A 17,224-nucleotide genomic window follows, 5' to 3' on the forward strand; every position below is an offset into this window, starting at 1 on the left:
ATTTGGTGACAGTACAGTGTGTTACAGTAAAGTTATTAACTATTTTTCTTAATAAAAAATCCTAAAAAATGTGCCAACGCAATTACATTCAAAATTAAAGTTGTAGTATAACCAGCAGTAGAGCAGTGATGTGTGAACTGCATTTGGTGGAAGTACCGTGTGTTATATTAAAGATATTAACTATTGTTCAAAATAAAACATCATAAAAATTGTGCCTAAGCAATTACTTTTAAAATGAAAGTTGAAGTATAACCAGCAGTAGAGCAGTGATGTGTGAACTGAATTTGGTGGAAGTACACTCTTTTACAGTAAAGTTATTAACTATTATGTCCAATAATGGTGATGTTATTAACTATTTTTAATAATAAAAAATCATAAAATATTAGCAAAAGTAATTACTTACAAAATGAAAGTTGTAGTATAACCAGCAGGAGAGCAGTGATGTGTGAACTGAATTTGATGAATGTACAGTGTGTTACATTAAAGTTATTAACTATGATGTCCAATAATGGTGAATTTATTAACTATTTTTTATAATAAAAAATCATAACAAATGTGCCAAAGCAAATTACATTCAAAATGAAAGTTGTAGTATAACCAACAACAGAGCAGTGATGTGTGAACTGAATTTGGTGGAAGTACAGTGTGTTACAGTAAAGTTATTAACTATTGTTCAAAATAAAACATCATAAAAATTGTGCCAAAGCAATTACTTTTAAAATTAAAGTTGTAGTATAACCAGCAGGAGAGCAGTGATGTGTGAACTGAATTTGATCAATGTACAGTGTGTTACATTAAAGTTATTAACTATGATGTCCAATAATGGTGAATTTATTAACTATTTTTTATAATAAAAAATCATAACAAATGTGCCAAAGCAATTACATTCAAAATGAAAGTTGTACTATAACCAGCGGTAGAGCAGTGATGTGTGAACTGAATTTGGTGGAAGTACAGTCTGTTACAGTAAAGTTATTAACTATTATGTTCAATAATGGTGATGTTCTTAACTATTTTTAATAATAAAAAATCATAAAATATTTGCAAAAGCAATTTCTTACAAAATGAAAGTTGTAGTAAAACCAGCAGGAGAGCAGTGATGTGTGAACTGAATTTGGTTGAAATACAGTGTGTTACAGTAAAATTATTAACTAATATGTTCAATAACGGTGACGTTATTAACTATTTTACATAATAAAATCATAAAGAATGTGCAAAAGCAATTAATTTCAAAATGAGTGTTGTAGTATAACCAGCAAGAGAGCAGTGATGTGTGAACTGAATTTGGTTAAAGTACAGTATGTTACACTAAAGTTATTAGACATTTTTCTTAATAAAAAATCATAACAAATGAGCCAAAGCAATTACATTCAAAATGAAAGTTGTAGTATAACCAGCAGGAAAGCAGTGATTTGTGAACTGAATTTTGTGGAAGTACAGTGTGTTACATTACAGTTATTAACTATTATGTTCAATAATGGTGATGTTGTTAACTATTTTTTCATAATAAAAATTCAAAAAAATGTGCCAAAGCAATTACTTTTAAAATGAAAGTTGTAATATAACCAGCAGGAGAGCAGTGATGTGTGAACTGAATTTGATGAAGTACAGTGTGTTACAGTAAAGTTATTAACTATTTTTCAAAATAAAAAATCATAACAAATGTGCCAAAGCAATTACATTCAAAATGAAAGTTGTAGTATAACCAGCTGGAGAGCAGTGATGTGTGAACTGAATTTGGTGAAAGTACAGTGCATTACAGTAAAGTTAATAACTGTTATGTTCAATAATGGTGAAGTTATTAACTATTTTTCATAATAAAAAATTATACAAAATGTGCCAAAGCAATTACTTTCAAAATGAAAGTTGTAGTATAAACAGCTGGAGAGCAGTGATGTGTGAACTGAATTTGATGAATGTACAGTGTGTTACATTAAAGTTATTAACTATTATGTCCAATAATGGTGAATTTAACTATTTGTTATAATAAAAAATCATAACAAATGTGCCAAAGCAATTACATTCAAAATGAAAGTTGTAGTATAACCAGCAGTAGAGCAGTGATGTGTGAACTGAATTTGGTGGAAGTACAGTGTGTTACAGGTAAGTTATTAACTATTGTTCAAAATAAAACATCATAAAAATTGTGCAAAAGCAATTACTTTTAAAATGAAAGTTGAATTATAACCAGCAGTAGAGCAGTGATGTGTGAACTGAATTTGGTGGAAGTACAGTCTGTTACAGTAAAGTTATTAACTATTATGTTCAATAATGGTGATGTTATTAACTATTTTTAATAATAAATCATAAAATATTTGCAAAAGCAATTTCTTACAAAATGAAAGTTGTAGTATAGCCAGCAGGAGAGCAGTGATGTGTGAACTGAATTTGGTTGAAATACTGTGTGTTACAGTAAAATTATTAACTAATATGTTCAATAACGGTGACGTTATTAACTCTTTTTCATAATAAAAATCATAAAGAATGTGCAAAAGCAATTAATTTCAAAATGAGTGTTGTAGTATAACTAGCAAGAGAGCAGTGATGTGTGAACTGAATTTGGTTAAAGTACAGTATGTTACACTAAAGTTATTAGAAATTTTTCTTAATAAAAAATCATAACAAATGAGCCAAAGCAATTACATTCAAAATGAAAGTTGTAGTATAACCAGCAGGAAAGCAGTGATTTGTGAACTGAATTTTGTGGAAGTACAGTGTGTTACATTACAGTTATTAACGATTATGTTCAATAACGGTGACGTCATTAACTATTTTTCATAATAAAAATCATAAAGAATGTGCAAAAGCAATTAATTTCAAAATGAGTGTTGTAGTATAACCAGCAAGAGAGCAGTGATGGTTGAACTGAATTTGGTGGAAGTACAGTGTGTTACAGTAAAGTTATTAACTATTATGTTCAATAATGATGAATTTATTAACTATTTTTCATTATAAAAATTCAAAAAAATGTGCCAAAGCAATTACTTTCAAAATGAAAGTTGTAGTATAACCAGCAGGAGAGCAGTGATGTGTGAACTGGATTTGGTGAAAGTACAGTGTGTTACAGTAAATTTATTAAAAAATTTTCATAATAAAAAATCATAAACAATGTGCCAAAGCAATTACTTTCAAAATGAAAGTTGTAGTATAACCAGCAGGAGAGCAGTGATGTGTGAACTGAATTTGGTTGAAATTCAGTGTGTTACAATAAAGTTATTAACTATTATGTTCAATAACGGTGACGTTATTAACTACTTTTCATAATAAAAATCATAAAGAATGTGCAAAAGCAATGAATTTCAAAATGAGTGTTGTAGTATAACCAGCAAGAGAGCAGTGATGGTTGAACTGAATTTGGTGAAAGTACAGTGTGTTACAGTAAAGTTATTAACTATTACGTTCAATAATAATGAATTTATTAACTATTTTTCATAATAAAAAATCTAAAAAATGTGCCAAAGCAATTACTTTCAAAATGAAAGTTGTAGTATAACCAGCAGGAGAGCAGTGATGTGTGAACTGAATTTGTTGGAAGTACAGTGTGTTACAGTAAAGTTATTAACTATTATGTCCAATAATGGTGAATTCATTAACTGTTTTTTTTTTCATAATAAAAATTCAAAAAATTGTACCAAAGCAATCACATTCAAAATGAAAGTTGTAGTATAACCAGCAGGAAAGCAGTGATTTGTGAACTGAATTTGGTGGAAGTACAGTGTGTTACAGTAAAGTTATTAAATATTATGTCCAATAATGATTCATTTATTAACTATTTTTATTAATAAGAAAATTTAAAAAAAAAAATGTGCCAAAGCAATTACTTACAAAATGAAAGTTGTAGTATAACCAGCAGGAGAGCAGTGATGTGTGAACTGAATTTGATGGAAGTACAGTGTGTTACAGTAAAGTTATTAACTATTATGTCCAATAATGGTGAATTCATTAACTATTTTTCATAATAAAAATTCAAAAAAATGTGCCAAAGCAATTACTTTTAAAATGAAAGTTGTAGTATAACCAGCAGGAGAGCAGTGATGTGTGAACTGAATTTGGTGAAAGTACAGTGTGTTACAGTAAAGTTATTAACCATTGTTCAAAATAAAAAATCATAAAAAATGTGCCAAAGCAATTACTTTCAAAATGAAAGTTGTAGTATAACCAGCAGGAGAGCAGTGATGTGTGAACTGAATTTGGTGAAAGTACAGTGTGTTACAGTAACGTTATTAACGTTTTCATAATAAAAAAAAATCATAAAAATTGTGCAAAAGCAACTATTTTTAAAAACCAGCATTGTAGTTAAACCAACAGGAGAGCAGTGATGTGTGAACTGAATTTTGGTGACACTACAGTGTGTTACTGTGAAGTTATTGAGTATTTTATTAGTATCCTTTTTCGCGTATCGCACTTTGCAGACGGTCCCTTAGGACTTGTCTCTCAGACGCCAGCGCATTGAGATCAACGTATTTTGTACAGAGCGGAGGAAAGCTTGTTTTCAGGCAAACTCGCTTGTAGCTCGTTAACTACATCACTACGAGTAAAAAGAGGCATAATTCGTGTACCAAAAACGTTTTGCTCGCGAGTTATTGATCCGGAAAAGTCGAATCTGTGAATATCTTGCCAATTTTACCGAACTCATTAAACCCATGGCCCCGAAAAATATAGCCTATCAACAATTATGTTGTTTCCCCGAACATGACCCCTCTCTGCCAACTTTTTGAACATTTGGTCATTTATTTATTATTATTATTATTAGGCTATTATAATTATTTAGATAACGCATAGGCCTAAATATAAATGATCAGAAACAAATCGCTTCAACACGTTGAGTTGTTTTTGATTCGGTGTATCAAACGAGTGGATTGAACTCACTCATTAAGACAGTGACTTTCTGCCACCTGGTGTCTGTTTTAGTTTCATATTAAACGTAGGCTATCACTTCATTGATTCCATCATGTCATATTTATGTCTTCAAAATGTAGGCCTAAGACACTTCATAATATTTGTATGCATTTCTAATTGCTGTTTAAATGCATTAAGATCTCTTCTGTATTGATGGCTCTGATGAAGCTCTGGTTGGATTTTAGTGGTAGGCTATTGCCCTATAGGCTACAGTCTTATCCTCTAACTGAATTTATCGATGTGGATTAACGTGACGTTCATAAATTTAATAAGGCTGTTGCTGTCTGTATTGTTTTTGGAAATTAGGCTTCGTTTCAAAAGCATTGGTCAATATGCTTGCGTCGACTTCACTGTAGCCTATGTGCCCTGTTTCCTTTCCGTGAGTTTTGACCGAAAAATGGAAAATATCAAGCGCTTCCGTTTCAGAGGCTCTGTTTCATGTTTGTTAGCCCAGGACATTTTACAAATCCAGACCAAACGATGTTCTATGGCCATGTCCGGAATAAAGACTAGCCTCTCCATGTCACACAGTAAGATTTTAACAGTATACCTTGCAGTCACAGACCGTATCAACGTCAGTGATACTTATTGTATTTCGCCACAGGGTGTCACTGTGGCCTCAACCCTTCGCCTTCGCTTACTCTGAGCTCGATTGCTATGTCTGAGGTAAACCACGCCCTCCTCATTACCCTACGCAGGAAGAAATAAATGAAGAAATACATAAATGTAGAAATAAATAAATGTAGAAATAAATAAATGTAGAAATGAATAAATAAATAAAAGAAGAAATAAATAAATATGGGAAAAAATAAATATATACATAAATAAGGAAACAAATGTATAAATAATTATTTATTTTCGTTTTTTGCTTTTCTATGTATGTATATATATATATATATATATATATATATATATATATATATATATATATATATATATATATATATATATATATATTACATTTATTTGTATATTTATTTATGTATTTATTTATTTTGGCAGACGTGGCATTCCATAGAACTGTATATGGCAGTACATTTCAACTAATGAATGAAATGACAAAACAGAATCGTTCAGGGCTGCGTTTCCCAAAAGCATCGTAAGCCTAAGTTGATCGCAAAAACGATCGTACGATTGATCTTAATATTACGGTCTGTTTCCCAAAAGCATCGTAGCTTAAGTAGCACTTGAAAATCTTCGTAGATCTACGAGTGCTCTGGAGTAATCGTACATCCCCAAGTGAATCGTAAGAAGACAGATTTATGAGGACACCTGCAGGACAACCGGCAGATTACACTTTTATCTAGATTTAACACACTGCAACGCGAGTAATATAATAATATTTTGATTGTACTTTATTGTAAACTTTATTGTACTTCTTTTTTGTTTACATGAATTTATAAATGAAATAAATAAAAAGTTGAAAACAAGATAAAAAAACACACATCTAAATGAAATGAATGAACAAAAAAAAATAATAAAAGAAGTAATGTGGGAAATTTGCTTCAAAGACTGGGCAAAATAGGAATGAATTAAAAAAAAATCTGTCAATGACTTGCTGGCGTGCACGAAAACCAGCCATGTATTGGGCATTTCTTGGTTGGCCATGTGGTCCCATGCCATCTTCGTCCACCACATCCTCCTCCTCCTCCACCTCTTCATCTTCCTCCCTGTTAAGTAAGGGCACTCTCATCTGCACTGCAATGTTGTGCAGCATAGCTGTTACTATTATTACTGCACAGCACTTTTGTGGAGCAAACAAAAGACCACCGCTGGACTGGTGAATTGCCCGAAAGCGCATCTTCCACCTCCCTATTGTGCGTTCCACAATACTACGTGCAACACGGTGTGCCTCGTTGAAATTTGTCTGCCTGTTATTCATAGGATTAGCCACAGGCGTGAAGAGATATGGCCTCAGTGGGTAACCACTGTCCCCAAGCAGCCTCCACTGTCCCTGTAAGTTTTGTGCCTCCTGACCAACAGATGAATTGGTGAACATGAAGGAGTCGTGTGTGCTTCCGAGCCATCTTACAACAATGTCTGTAATCAAACCCTTATGGTCACAGATCACCTGGCAGTTTATAGCTGCATATCCTTTGCGGCATATATATACATGGCCATCCACAGATGGTGTAAGGATAGGGATCAAGGTACCATCGATCACTCCAATGACCTGTGGGATGTGATGATGTGTTAAAAAATACTGTTGTATTTCTGTGATGTCCTGTCTTGATGCTGGAAATTGAATGTGTTCCACAGCAAGTGGAAGTAATGCATTGGTGACCGCTTGAACAGCTCTTGAAACTGATGCCTTACTTAGTCCAAGCCCATCACCAAGTACCTGGAGAAAACTGCCTGTTGCATAAAATCTCAAGGCTGATAGGAGTTGGATTTCAGGGGACAAGGCAAAATTTCTCCTGGTGGCACGCATCAGCTGAGGTCCAATGCTATTTAGCAATTGGGCTATTTGTCCTCTTGGCAGACGGTATCGCCTTATTATCGCCTTATTATAGCCATGTCATCAAGGATATCCAAGGGGGTTTGATGCTGTCTGATGAAGGGATTTAAAGTCACCAGTCTACTTCGTGGTCGTCTCGGTCTTTGTCTTTCTCTGACCCTCAATTGAAGAACACGCTGTAGTGCAGCCATGATTTCCTCTGCAAGTCTAGTGAGGTGTAAACTCTATACTAATCCTAGCTTAATTGAAGAAACCATGTGAAGGTCATCAGGCTGTGATAATGTTCACATATCCCACTGCCTATCATCAATTTCAGTAATGACATTAGGCCCTACCTTGAAGAAAGTGAAGGTGTGGCATGCTTAGAAACTGTATAGATTACATATTATATTCCTTTAATCTATCCTCTGTTCATAATGATGAAAAGTTGTGCTTATTATAAAAATTTATACATAGAACAGTACTGGTAAAAAATGTTGTTGATTTTTTTTGTCTATACCTGTAGAAATGTATTGGCTAGATGAAGTACTGTATATATATTTGTGTTATCTGTCACGCCACATATATAAACTTTATATTAATAATATTGAAACTTAAATGCTTATGTCTGAAAATAATCATCAACCATTAGCCATTTACTTCAGAAACATTTGGAAGAACTCATAGCAATTATTATATTATTTCATATGGTCTCAGGCCTCGTGTGCATGGTTCAACAAACACATGGACATCAAAAACACTGCATATAGCTTTATTAATAAAAAACATTGCATAGTTTTATTAATTTGGGTTATTCAGTTCCCCACAACCTGCAAAATACATTGTACAGTGAGATGAGTCATAACTACATATAGAAAACATTTCACATTGCACAAATTACTGAAACAATAGATCACATTACCTGTGTCTTCTGGCAAGATAATTGGCACAGAAATTATGGGCCTTGCAAAACTCATCTCCTCTAGTGCAAGACTCCTCTCTTCTAAGGCCAGTTTGGCCTTCTTGAGCTCAATGAGCTGCTGTTGGAAGTTGTTGTCTCTCTCATTGGCTTCTTGAAGGCATTGCCTAATGTCTTTCAAGACATCTAGTTTCTCTCTCTCCAGCTACACTGGGTCCTGACTACAGCTACAGACATTCTCAAACTGCTGAGTTGTTGTGGCTGCAGTCTGGACCACTGAAGATGGAGGCTGTGGCCTGGGCGGGTTTATTGGAGGACTAGGAGATGGTAGGTGCTCAGAGATGGCAGATGAAACTGATGGTTCCTCTGAGCATGAAGGACCGGACTCAGGTTCAGGCTCAGGCTCAGGCTCAGTTATCCCTACTTGTGCCAAGTATTGACAATGCCTTTTCTTCCTCGGCTGTAAGAAGGGGGGACTCATTGGTCCCACTACCTGTTTTTTTAATTGCAGTCCTCTGCAGTGCCCCCTTCCATTTTGCCAGGCTTGCAAAATCCTGCCACTTCTTGTGGACCTCCTTCCCTGACCTTTGATCACCCCTGGTTGCAGTTAGTTTGGTAGCAATGTCCTCCCAGATGTTTTGTTTTTCTTTATTAGTATGGTGTCCTTTAAATCTGGTAAAAATCACATCTTTGTTTTTCCTCTATCTCCTCTAAGAGGACATTAATTTCAACCTTTTGAAAGGTATCTTTTCTTGTTTTTATTTTTTTTCAGCCATTTTGCCAGTGTCTCCGCTTGTATGTAGGTGCTTTATATAGACTTGATTGTCTTGATTGGTAATCCAAAACAGATGACAATTATTAGGTTAAACGTTCAGAATACGATTCCATATAAGGTTAAACAGCGACTCGTAAGTAGCACGTAGAGCGCGTTCTCGCGCGTTAATGTTGAGTGCTCGTGGAATTGCTGCGAGCGTTCGTAAGTTTGCACGTAGAAAACGCTCTTAAGAGCTAAGATACATCGTTATCGGGAAACCCGGCCCAGATGAGTCCTCGCTGAAACTCATCAGTTTTTTTTGAGCTAGTGCGTGTTCACTGACTGAATTACGCACTCTTGCGAATTCCCTCATCATAACTGAACATAAACATAGGAGCATGAGAAAAAGCTAATTTTAGAAGAAGATTTCAAACAGCACTCAAAAGGCATACTATTATGTGAAAATATATTTATGAAAAATATATAATATGTAATCAAATGGTTTTTATCATTATATAACAACAACATATTTGGTTTCGTTCTTTTGTCCACTGTTTTATTAGTGAATTTTAACTTGTATCTTTTCATCATGAAACTCACTATATCACTTTGACTTCACTTAAACTAAAGATTATGATTTTATCTCTTTGTTTGTTACATTTTAAAGATGTTATTTTTTTAAACAAAAGTTGATATTGATATTTAATGTTATTTTATACGCTGACAAGTGTGACCGAGAAATCCTAAATAGACCACTGCACTTTTTTTTTTTTTTTGAGTCATGGAGAGCCTTGTGTAATTGTCTATTGTGAAGATTTGTTTTGTATTGTTGATGATTTCTATTTTACTTTCTTACAGATTGGCAAAAGAATGGGCGATTTCAGCCCCTATCCAGAAGCTCATTGGAAATCTCCTGGACTTCATTCAAGGGAGATCGATGCTCAGGCATTAAATGGGACAGTTATTCAGCCAGCTGCAAAACCCCTGACAGTGATGGAAACTATCATCGTAAGAGCTCCAACTTTCCTGTTGTTTTACCAATACACCATCACTGAAATTATCATCAGCACATTATCTGTAATAATACTCCAGGGTCTTTTATGATATTAGAGGTAATAGATGTTCAGTGTCTTATTCAGGTATATTTTGTCTTTCAGGTGTGAGCTGTACACAAGACAGTGTCACTAGTACAGTCTGTAGTATTACTGGATTATTGCCATATACAGACTATACATGCAGTATTACTGGAACAGTCAAACAAACAAATTATGTAATTTACACTGGTAACAGTAAAATGGTTTCTGACAGTAAGTTTTTCTTCTTCCTTTTCCCTTCAGATCTTTTTCCTCTGTCATTCTTCATTTTGCAGTTATTTTATGGATATTAAGATTTACCCCATGTATTTTTTTATCTATACAGGTCCTTCTCAAAAAAATTAGCATATTGGATAAAAGTTCATTATTTTCCATAATGTAATGATAAAAAATAAACTTTGATATATTTTAGATTCATTGCACACCAACTGAAATATTTCAGGTCTTTTATTTTTTTAATACTGATGATTTTGGTATACAGCTCATGAAAACCCAAAATTCCTATCTCAAAAAATTAGCATATTTCATGCGACCAATAAAAGAAAAGTGTTTTTAATACAAAAAAAGTCAACCTTCAAATAATCATGTTCAGTTATGCACTCAATACTTGGTCGGGAATCCTTTTGCAGAAATGCTGCGTGGCATGGAGGCAATCAGCCTGTGGCACTGCTGAGGTGTTATGGAGGCCCAGGATGCTTCAATAGCGGCCTTAAGCTCATCCAGAGTGTTGGGTCTTGCGTCTCTCAACTTTCTCTTCACAATATCCCACAGATTCTCTATGGGGTTCAGGTCAGGAAAGTTGGCAGGCCAATTGAGCACAGTAATACCATGGTCAGTAAACCATTTACCAGTGGTTTTGGCACTGTGAGCAGGTGCCAGTTCGTGCTGAAAAACGAAATCTTCATCTCCATAAAGCTTTTCAGCAGATGGAATCATGGAAGCATGAAGTGCTCCAAAATCTCCTGATAGCTAGCTGCATTGACCATGCCCTTGATAAAACCCAGTGGACCAACACCAGCAGCTGACATGGCACCCCAGACCATCACTGACTGTGGGTACTTGACACTGGACTTCAGGCATTTTGGCATTTCCTTCTCCCCAGTCTTCCTTCCAGACTCTGGCACCTTGATTTCCGAATGACATGCAAAATTTGTCCAAAAGTCCAGTGCTGCTTCTCTGTAGCCCAGGTCAGGCGCTTCTGCCGCTGTTTCTGGTTCAAAAGTGGCTTGACCTGGGGAATGCGGCACCTGTAGCCCATTTCCTGCACACGCCTGTGCATGTTGGCTCTGGATGTTTCTACTCCAGACTCAGTCCACTGCTTCCGCAGGTCCCCCAAGGTCTGGAATCGGCCCTTGTCCACAATCTTCATCAGGGTCCAGTCACCTCTTCTCGTTGTGTAGCGTTTTTTGCCACACTTTTTCCTTCCCACAGACTTCCCACTGAGGTGCCTTGATACAGCACTCTGGGAATAGCCTATTTGTTCAGAAATTTCTTTCTGTGTTTTACCCTCTCGCTTGAGGGTGTCAATGATGGCCTTTTGGACAGCAGTCTTACCCATGATTGCGGTTTTGAGTAATGAACCAGGATGCGAGTTTTTAAAAGCCTCAGGAATCTTTTGCAGGTGTTTAGAGTTAATTAGTTGATTCAGATGATTAGGTTAATAGCTCGTTTAAAGAACCTTTTCATAATATGCTAATTTTTTGAGATAGGAATTTTGGGTTTTCATGAGCTGTATGCCAAAATAATCAGTATTAAAACAATAACCTGAAATATTTCAGTTGGTGTGCAATGAATCTAAAATATATGAAAGTAAAATTTTTATCATTACATTATGAAAAATAATGAACTTTAATCCAATATGCTAATTTTTTGAAAAGGACCTGTAATGTGTATTGTTAATAATAATTTTTTTTACAGTCAATTAAAAATTTACTGCTGAATGAAGTTTTCATAAATGTAAATGATGTCATTGTGTGTCTAAAATATGTTTTGTTTCATTCTGTTTGATAGAGCCCATTTTCAGATCACAAATTGAAGTAACTCACCCTTCTCACAATTCTCTTGAAATAAAATGTGAAAGCAATGGACCAAAGATAGACTGGAATGGAGGAGAGGGAATATTTGAAGCTGAAATCACATACAATGGAGAGCCTCTAATCACCAAACCCAAAACTAAATGTTCATTTCATTTTCCAGATCTTTACTACCTTACAACATATAAAATTAAGGTACCTAAATCCCACTTAGTTTTTTTCACCATCTGTCACTCAGCATGCCAAAGAGTTAATGTTGGAATTGATGTTTATGCAATGTTTTCATGTTTGTTTCACAGTAAATATTTATTATTTTCAGATTACAGCCAAGAATAAAGAAGGACATTCAGCTTTCATTACTTCTGAAGTTACTACTCAGTGTAAGAACAACCTTTTCCCAGTCCAGCAAAACTAGAAGAGATGTTTGCCATTTTCAGTTCAGCTCTATCATTTTTATCTGTTCATGTATCATCTTTCCAAAAGTACTTACTTAGTTAATCTGGCCAATACACACACACACACACACACACACACACACACACATATATTAGGGGTGTAACGGTTCACAAAATTCACGGTTCGGTTCGATACGATACACTGATGTCACGGTTCGGTTCGGTACGTTTTAGATACAGCAAAATGTAAAAACATCTCAACTTTTCAGAAAGCCGTAAGCGCACCGCAGGTCATGTAACAAGAACTAACCAATCAGCTTCATCATTTCCCGTAACAATGTTGAAAGCTCAGCCAAGATGAAGGAACAGCTGATCATAGTTGTATAAGGATTGCAATTTTGAAATAAATTTAGTAGCAGAGCTAGCCTACTGCAAGCGATTTTTAGAGCTGCAAATCCATTTATCCTTTGCTGAAATTTCCGCGTCTTCATGGAGAGAGCACGTCATTGTTTCTTAGCAAAGGCAGATGCTTCAGGGGCGCTTCTGCCCGAGCGCTTTGGAAAGGAGGAGAAAGACGCGCCTAGCGTTTTTCACGCGTTTTTAGGCGAGATATGTGAACGGCCCCTAAGGCGCTCGCTCACTCAGCATGCGCTGAAGGCTCACTGCAAAATGTCTAATGCATTAAACAGACCAGAAATAAAAGATCCTCCAATAACCAACAGGTCTGGTGTTTGGGTGCACTTTGGATTCCCTGTAAACTATAATGGTGATGATAGAATGAATGGTAAATAGTAAGGTCTCATATCCACGGCTATAATGTAAATGTAACGTAAATGTAGCCTACCGATCGCCGCGGTGATGTCTTTTGCCCTGTTTGAATCAATTGGAAATGTCTGTATAAATGCTGCGGGGATAGTTTGTTGCGTGTATGTTTCTCCTTTTTTTCGTCTTTTCCCAGATACTGACACACTAAGGTGATGTCGGCGTAAATGAGTTGACATGTTTCAAGTATTCCCACTGGTGTTTTTTTTTTTTTTTTTGTATTCCCTCTGGTGTACCCTATTGTGATGTAGCAGATGCGACATACCATTGTTTTTTTATCCACCACTCTCTTGCCATCACCATTATAGCTTACAGGGAATCCAAAGTGCACCCAAACACCAGACCTGTTGGTTATTGGAGGATCTTCTATTTCTGGTCTGTTAAACGCACTGGCCACCGTGTACCGTGTATGAACTGCTCGCTCACTCAGCGAATCGTTACACCCCTAAAATATATATATATATATATATATATATATATATATATAATATTCTGCAAGCAGAAGTGTCCAAAAACATGCTAGAATAAAGATAACCTGAGTATTTGGCTGGTCATCGGATCTCAGCATGATCTCAACAGCTTTGGCAAATAAACACTTTTATTAGGCTGCTGATATAGCATTGATTTATTTATGCAAAACCTTTTTAATGAAGAAAACAACTGAAGATTGCACCTTTAAATGTACCAATATACTGGAAGCAGTTTATTCAGCCTAGTTTCATGTGTTTCTTCCTCAGACAATGATAAGGCTGTCTTTGGATTCCGAGTTTTCCTGAGTGTTGTGATCTCAATTGCGCTGCTCTTGATGTTCTTCAAAATGTACCTTCACAAAAGAAAGCGGTCAGTGTCCCAGTAAATCCCAGCTGTCCTCAGAACTCTTAAGACACATTGTTTTCTGTGAACATTCATCAAATGTTCATCAATGTTTCTAATGGAACTTCTCTCCACAGTGATAGAGAAGATGGAGAAGATGAAGAATATGAAGATTGTATGTGAATGTTCCGATGCATGTACAGAGAATGGAGACAAAACAACAGACGAGGGAGTGAATATGAATGGCTGCAGTTTTATGGACAAATATGTTAAAATTAAAATCAGTGTATCATCAGAATAGATTAATGCATATCCAGAGGAAGCACAACTTTTGGACATTCTTTAAAGTGACCACAAAAAGTATTTTTATGCTTAAGTCAAAATTGAAACTTTCCAGTTTGTTAACACTTAAAAATAAAAGCAAAAAGATTCTGTTACATTATATAATGATAGTTGTCTTTAGATGTTATTAAATGCATCCAAATACTCTTTGGGGACAGAAGAGAGAACGCTGTGAAAATGTATTACCTTTTCATCATTTAATGTTAAAGATTTGTTTAGCTTGCCTTACAGTATTATGTTAACAAATGAATGGACAATAAATGCAGTGCAATACAGAACTGAGGTTTAAATATCAATAATCAATATCTTCGCTTGTCTGAAAAGTTGAACAAGATGTGTTATGGAAGTACACAAGTACAGGAATTAAGAGGCAATGGATGCAGACAAGACATTACAACCTTATTCCACATAATTGTTTACATCAGTTCTGTAGTAATACTAATTACTTGTATTAGTTCAATAGTGAATGTATTAAAAACTGTAAAAAAGGAATACATTTACCATGCATCATTTACCATAATTATTTGACATGCATCATTACATATAGACCTGCGTTATTTATTTTTATTTGTATTAATAAGTATTAAATCATTAGGCTACATACCAATGATATCCTGTTATACAGTATAAGCTCAGTCTCTCATTGTGGTACATTCTCAGAATACAGAATAGACTGGTCAATGAATGCCTTTAAAGATCCAATTCCTTTCAGTTCTTTAACACTATCCATTTAAAATCAGGCGTCTCAATTTAAATATTTAGGAATTGAGGATAGAAATAATTTTCAGTCATTGTTCAAAGCCAACTTTCCCTCTAGTGGCCAAAGGCCCTATTTTCTTGTTATGAAGGGTTGATGTTTTTACAATTATTATTATTTTTTTTTTTTGACTAATATTTTTAAACAAATGGACTAATAATTCCTTTTTTTATGAGACTGTAAATCCCATAGAACTAGTAAAACACACTTTTGTGTTTTGTGTTTTACTTTTTTTCAACAGGAAAGCTGAAGGTGGAATGGCTCTTTCAAACTTCTCTCTTTATAATTATGCTTGGGCTTTTCAAACTATTCTAATATGGTTAGACAGCATTTTCACAAACTTGGGTCCAAATGGAGAGAAAAGTATGTGGCCCATCTGACATATGGAATATAATCTACTTTATAACTCACTATTATTCAAGACATTAACCTTCTAGAAGGCGTACAATGGGATCCTGAAGTAGGTGAAATAAGTGACATACTCTGGGTTACTGAATTGGACAATATTCATAAATACCATATTAACTCTAGGCACTGGCTTATTCAATTTAAGCTAATTCATCAGCTTCATTATGCTAAAACAAAGCTACATAGACTTTTTTGAGATATTTCTCCACTATGTGATAAAAACCATTTGTAAATTGAAGTAAGTTTTTGTATTTGTATTGTGACAAAAACTCAGGAAGATGTCACACTGTGACTTTTTGGGGGCGGAACCAAAAGTGGCGAAGGTTGGTTCCGCCCGAAGATGGTTTCCGCCCGGCCCGTATATTACAAACACCGGAACTTCCGGGAAACTCCGGGAGGCAAATTGGGCTGTACGAGGCACAGGTGAGGACAATAAACGCGGCGATCGTGGATTGGACAACGGAGAGAACAGGAAGGGTATAAAAAGAGTCTCAGAAATTCAAACAGGAGTTTGTGTTAAAGAAATGGCAGGATAGGTGGGATGTGGATAAAAGTGGAAGGAAATGTTACAGCTTGCAAAAATCTATTAATGCTCAGGGTGTGAATAGAAGTAACAGAAGAGAGGAGAGTGTTTTAACCAGGCTAAGGTTTGATCACACAGGGTTAAATAAAACACTGTTTTTAATGGGCAAAAGTCCATCAGATGAATGTTTGGAATGTAGGTCCAAGGAAGATGTAGAACATGTATTGCTATATTGTAAGAAATATAGAGATGAGAGGATGAGGCTAAAACAAAAGATAAGTCAGACAGGAAGGAAGTGGAACCTTGAAGGTTTATTAGGCACAACAGGAGATGGGGTAAAGGATACACAGAAAGCAGTTATACAATATCTTAAAAATATAGGGATATACAATAGGATATAGAATTTTTATTTTGTGTTTTTTTTTTTTTTTTATATAAAGTAGTACCAATGGATATAGCTCATGTTACATACTCTGATACAGTAGGTGGCGGTATGCACCTTTAAAAGTCATGGTTGCAATCTGCCAAAAAATGAAAAGAAGAAGAAGAAACAGGAGTTCGAGTTGAATCGATTCAGGCCGATCCGGCGGGCAGTGTAGAGGTTTGGGCAGAGTCAGCATTGAAGGCAGAGGATCTTCACGGGGTGAAGAAGGAGACAAGGACACTTGTAACTGGGCTGAGTATACAACATTTATTGATGTTTGATGAGACCATCTATATATAAACTACTGATGTGTTGGAGTCACAGTCATGGGAAGTACTCACCGGAAGTAACGTCAAGGGCGATCTCCAGCAACGGAAAACAGATGGTGTGAAGAGGATTGGACAGCTAGAAGGAGAAGGAGACAAAGGAAGAGTGTTATCGTTCAGTTGTGAGTACTATTGGACAGTGCATTGTACATCATTGGGGAGAGTGTATTATCCAGCGTATGTTGTGAGCATCTGGTAAATAGGCCAGTGGCCCCAATACGGAGCAGAGTTTTGAAGTACAAGTACAGGAAGCCGCAAGCAGTTGTGACGGCAACGTT

The 17,224-nt window shown here is 35.5% G+C and overlaps 1 long non-coding RNA gene across 1 annotated transcript; it reads left to right on the plus strand.

The window, feature by feature from the left end:
- The first annotated feature begins 12,121 nt into the window (after positions 1-12,121).
- Positions 12,122-14,872, plus strand: LOC113040002 (uncharacterized). Its single transcript, XR_003275129.1, has 4 exons — positions 12,122-12,331; positions 12,456-12,516; positions 14,091-14,193; positions 14,304-14,872. It is a non-coding gene; the product is annotated as an uncharacterized LOC113040002 (long non-coding RNA).
- Positions 14,873-17,224: the final 2,352 nt, after the last annotated feature.

Source organism: Carassius auratus, chromosome 22, assembly GCF_003368295.1.
Source record: "Carassius auratus strain Wakin chromosome 22, ASM336829v1, whole genome shotgun sequence".
Lineage (NCBI taxonomy): Eukaryota > Metazoa > Chordata > Actinopteri > Cypriniformes > Cyprinidae > Carassius > Carassius auratus.